The sequence below is a fragment of the Macrobrachium nipponense genome, chromosome 28, assembly GCF_015104395.2.
Source record: "Macrobrachium nipponense isolate FS-2020 chromosome 28, ASM1510439v2, whole genome shotgun sequence".
Classification (NCBI taxonomy): domain Eukaryota; kingdom Metazoa; phylum Arthropoda; class Malacostraca; order Decapoda; family Palaemonidae; genus Macrobrachium; species Macrobrachium nipponense.
Window position 1 is genome coordinate 74656623 of NC_087217.1, and position 5902 is coordinate 74662524.

The window sequence follows — 5902 nt, forward strand, 5'->3', positions numbered from 1 at the left end:
CTGCTCGAAGCACCACAAGAGAGCAAGACAATACAGTAGTGTAAATGTTGCTGAGCAACATTCATTTGTGAATTTTGAATTCTAGCGCCTCGTCACGATATTGCTGAACCAGGAATCATGACTAGCTCTACGCTTATGACTGGTGTCTGATGAATAGTTTAGATGGAGAAGAAGAGATTTTTAAAAATACACTTGAAATTTTTGATAGGTGCCTAATGAATAAGCAAATTTACCTTTGATGGATGAGAGTTCAGTTAGGCTTTTTTTTTTTTTTTTTTTTTATCGGTCTCCAGTGAATACCACGGATAGGGAGGGAAACAAGTTTAATGATGCATTTTTTTTTCTTCAAAACCTAAAGAATACATTTTATTAGGAGATACTTTATTAACATCGGCCTAATCCCTCTATCACTCCTATACGGCACCTCCGCTCCCCTCCACATTTCAGGCGACTCGATCCGACTTCTCGCTACGAACTCCATCGCACGAAAGCATCACTAATGATAACGGTTACTTCAAAATTCCCCTCACCGACAACGGAAGCCTTAAAATGCATATTTATAAAATATTTTCTTTTCAAAAATACTTTATCTTTCATTCCCCAAAATATTTGCATACACTCTTGTTACACCCTGTATGATTGTTGTAGCTGTCAAAGAGCAACACTTGATTAAAACAGTAGGTTTTTACTGAAAAACACACACACACACACGCTCACATCTGAAATAGACTTAAACGAGAACATCACCTTTCATATTTCTTATCCTTTCACCACTTATAATATGGTTATGGTAGTAGGTCTAGCCATACATGTGGAACTAATTTGAATTAATTTATATTTATAAGAAATTAACAGCTATATGAAAGTAAGCCTTTCTTAATGTATTCGTCAGTTTTGACTCCCACAGCTTTCCAACGTGTCCAGATGAAACAGGATGATATGCAAGGAATTTGATACAAAATAAAAGACTGAATTGTATTCGTTAAATTTTTTTTATGATTACTTTTTGACTTTGAATAGCTAGGTCTGTTATGCAATTATGAAAAGGATAATCAAAAAGGAGAACATGGTTAATAAATCAAGAATAAAAGTAATAATCAAATAAAGCAGGTCAATATAGATATTGTCAATTTAACTATTCATTCACATTACCTATCTGAGAGTGCATACTGCTGAAAATAGACTTAGGCTCATCATGTGTGAAAATCAGAAGTCAAATTTAGGCCTACTAAATGTGCCATGTAAATTATTTTATTGATCAAAGGACAAATTATTATTATAAAGGATTAGTTTATCCAGACCTATGAGCCTAACAACGGCCCTTCTCGGGCTGGTTTTCTGGAATTAATCCTGAAAAAAAAAATTAGACTTTACTTCGGAACATGATGATCCTATTTATAATTAAACATTGCTATTAAAGAATGTTGACGCTTTAATGTATTATTTATCGTCTGTAGGAGACGAAGTGACAACACCCCAGTGCAGTACAATACGTTGGGTCGAGACTCGAGCAGCAGCAAAGTCACCTTCAAAATGTTTATGGTGTCAAGAAGCGAGTTGAGAATAAAATTAGAATTCATGGACCCATCGGTATATATTTTCCTTACTTTAGAAAATAATTATCTTTGATACGTTAAATAAGTCTGCTCAATTCTAATGTAATTTATTTCAAGTATAGCACCTTTGGAAGGAAATATTATTTATTGTTAATCTATAACAAACAATGAATTAAGAAACTACACCAATTCTTCCTGGGTTGGCTGTACATTTATAAGCGACATACTATCATAAACGATAAGAAGTATACCCCTTGGTATACTTCTGAGCAAATTTACAAAAAGACATCATGTGAGACAGAGAAGGCAGTACATCCTCATTTGAAGTCAAGACGAAAACTAAGCCCTTAAGTAGGGCTGTCAATGGGAATTTTCAGAAAACCCAAGCTCAACAGTTCAAATAAACTCAGATTGAATGAAAAAAAACTTTGCTTCTGAAAAAAAAAAACAGTCACAATACTCACAAATTCGTTGTTTTTTAAATCCTTGTTCATATATTTCCCTTTTCATCTACTCTCCCTTAAAGTTATGAATTTAGATATCGTCTTCTTCAGCTGCTCCTCTTATAGTGATGAATTCGTTATCTTCTTTTTGCTTAGTAAATCTCTTTGAATATCTTCGACTTACTCAGTCGTCTTCTACATCTTTGATAAGAGTTTTTGTTGGTTCCAAAAATGTACAGTTGGAATACTTTCTTGAGATATGTTGTTTTGCCAAAATCCTGCCTCTCACTGTTTCCATTTTTAAAGAATTTGTGATTCAAGTTTTAACACAATTAACTTGAGAAAATATCCGCTCGACACACGCAGATAAATGCGGCAAAGTGGTTAATCTTGTCATAAATTTAGATAGTAGGCTATATTTTGGGTTGGCTAATCCATCTCTTATATTTCGTAATTGATATCAGTATTCAAGAGTGTTGTTATTTGTAGGTAATAATGTAAAGTCCTTTAAAAGTCTGTAACTTCTCCACTGGTCATCAAGATCATTTAATTTGTCTTCTGCTATGATTGAGGGGAAATGAACCGCAATGGAATCAGTGAGACGAGAGATATAATGTGCCTGAGCTACCTTTGGGTCCAAAACATTCTTTTTCTTTATTTGATTTGATAATTCAACTAATAGCTTCAAGCAATCTGTCTTAAATCTTTTAACAAAAGCCTCCTCCCGAGGAGGGTCATTAATCAACTGCACCATTGCTTTGCATCCAAGGTATAAATCATAGACAATTTTGTGGTTACTTTCATTACTTCAATCAATTTGAGATAACTTAGTGTTATTCAATACACTGCCGTTGATGAAGAAACTTAAAATGTTTTATATATTTTTATGATACCATCGAAAATAACACATGCAATCGGAAATGCTCTGATTGGAATTCAATGTTCATTTTATTAATCTTCTGTAGAATATATTGAAGAACATATAACATATGTTTTGTTCCCCAACTATTCAGTACTTTATAGATTTCATTAGCTCCACCAACTTTATCAGTTTTCTATTCAAATTGAAAATAGAGAAGTAGGGCTTCATGCTGTTCCAAAGTTGCAGTTATTACAGCGTCTCTATATAGCCGACGTGTTTGTGTAAGTTTAGGCATTTTGTGATCAGCGGAATGGTTACATCTTAGATTAGAACAAACTCACGTTGTCTCTAGCAGCTATGAGAGAAATAAGACGTTAAATTCTTTGAAAAGGATTCCAAATGTCGAGACAACACCGAAACAGCATGGCTTGCATAAAGTGCAAAGGGTTGGCACACACATCCCATAATGAATGCTGAAGGAACATAGTCTTTCAAAAAATTTTGAAAACCATTTTTAGACCCCATCATTGAGGAACAGTTGTCACTTGTTAATCCGATTATATTATCAAAAGGAATGTCCCTTTCTTGCAATAATGTTTCGCACTCGTATGTAGTCCTAAAGCAGTTCCATTTTCTACTACTATCGTTTCAAGAAGTGCATCAATAACAGCATGAGTTGTAGCATCAAAGTATCTTAAAAATACTGCTAAAATTTGGGTTACGGAGGTGTCAGTGCTTTCATCTATGATAATAGAAAACTTATTAGATTTACAAATTCCTGAGATGTGCATTTTCTCATAGTGAGCAATTCCATCCTGAATGACGTATGAAAGCTTTCTTCATTTCATTGGTATATTTTTGACAAGGTTGCTATCAGGAAGAGCTTTCTTGTATATGTCAAATAAATGATCAACAGTTGCAATTGGTATATTATGTTCGACAAAATACCCTGCTAAAAGGAATTTGCTTTTGGCAATTTGCTCACTCTCTGTGGTTTTCTTCTATGTCATTAATTGAGTGATGCTTACATTTCATTTACCACATTTATGTTTATTTGCGTTCATATGCTTCGTTAGCATAGTTTTGTTAGCATATTTCAAAGTGACATCACAGCACTGGCAATAACTTGCATCACTGCATTTTTATCTTGTTTGAGCTACTCACTAAATTTGGGATTATTCAAACAATCTTGCTTAAATGCCTGAGTATACCATTTTTTTCTCTTAGGGAGATTACTAGTAAAAGCTTCCATCATTAACAATGGGGTAAGGATATCGCAAAACTTCAAAGACTTCTATTCTTTGTATAAGCGAAAGTCACACACTTGTGACTTGAATCACTGAACAAGTCCCAAGAATGACTGACACAGCGAGTCAGCAACACTGCTTGAAGTTGTCAATTCAAATTACTTTAATGTGATTGGTCAACTGATGTAACACATGAAACGTTTTCAGCTCAGGCAATGAGATTGACACATGTATGTTATAATGATATGTGTATGATCGGTGTATCAAGCTTGAAAGTGATTTCAAATATTACTGTTGATATTCTGTTTATCTTTTAATTTAAGATGTAATTTTGACATTATTAGACATAATTTGAAGTCAGTAGTAAAAAACCAGATTTTACCCATTTCTTAAAATAAAAACCCAAAACCCAGATTATGACAGAAAACCACATATCTGGGAAGAAAACTCCAGCATTGGCAGCCCTGCCCTTGAGCCGCCCGGCGCCCAACCCCAGTCTCTCATTTTATCTAGTCTAAAAGTTGCCATTAGTGAATTTATGGGCTGTATGTGTAGTGGCACCTCTTTCCTGACCGATTCTCTTCAAATCGAAGGAATGTAATGTTGCTTCTCCCCAGGATCAATCAGTCCATCACCTACAAGCTGTTATTATTACTCCTGAGAGCCTATCTTAACTTGTGACTTGGGAGAAAACACATACTTCGAGAGGAAAGTAAAGGTCTCGAAGTGTTGCTTCAACGGATTCTGGCTCTGGACTAATGTTTATCCTGGGTTACAGAACGTGTTAAAGTACTTTTTTGGAAGATGGCTGCCAAACAGGAGAGGTGGCTGCTAGGTGGCAATTTGGTCACTTACCCAATTAGCAATGAAACCATCTGATACGGTATGGTGAACTGTATATAAATGATATTTATGGCATAATATTTGAGAACATAAGTGACACAGACCCATGCATGTAATGTTTACGACCAGGAGGAGTAGGAAATAAAAGTGAAATAAAAGTGCTAGATCTTTTGCTTTTACTCAAAGGCATCCTCAAGCAAAATGACTGCAATGGATGGAAAATATAAGGAAGGTTTTGATACACTTAAAAGCAACAGAGGCATTATTAGTTTTATGACTATAGCATTTATTAAGTTGTTGTTTACATTTCTAGCGATGAACAATTGTTCTAAAGTTAACTCTATATACAGGATTAACAGGAATTGCTGTTGACCTTGTTTGGTGCCTCCCATAAACCTTCTTTGATTAACTTGGATAAAATGAGATCCAAACTAAAGGTAGATCAGGATCTATATGAATGACAGAGCTCATATTAGTAATAACAGGTGTTATAGGATTTTATGTACTTTTTCCTTGTTACCAGACTGTATTTCGCATTCATCTTAAATTACAGTTGAATAAATGTATAATTTTCCTCATTGAATATTTGTATAGTTGTGTGTACATACCGTCATTTGATAAATATGTTTAAATGGAATGCAGAGCTGGTTCAAAAACATTTTTACTTGACAATTTCCTCACAGTCTATTGCTCTTTTCGTCCTTTTGCTCTCTTCAGCAAATTTCTTCAGTTTTCCATTTATTTTTGACTGCAGACTATTCGCCTTTCTTTGTAGGTTTTCATATATTTCTCTTTGAAGTGAGTCTTTCCCCTCCGGCGGAATTAAAAAGAGGAAAGCGATTTTAGGATGGATTAGTGCTTTGAAAAATTGTTTTTGTCCTTTTTCTTCATGATTTGCATAGAATATCTTTGTTCTGTTATGAAGCTAGCAAATTCGCAGAAAGATTATTT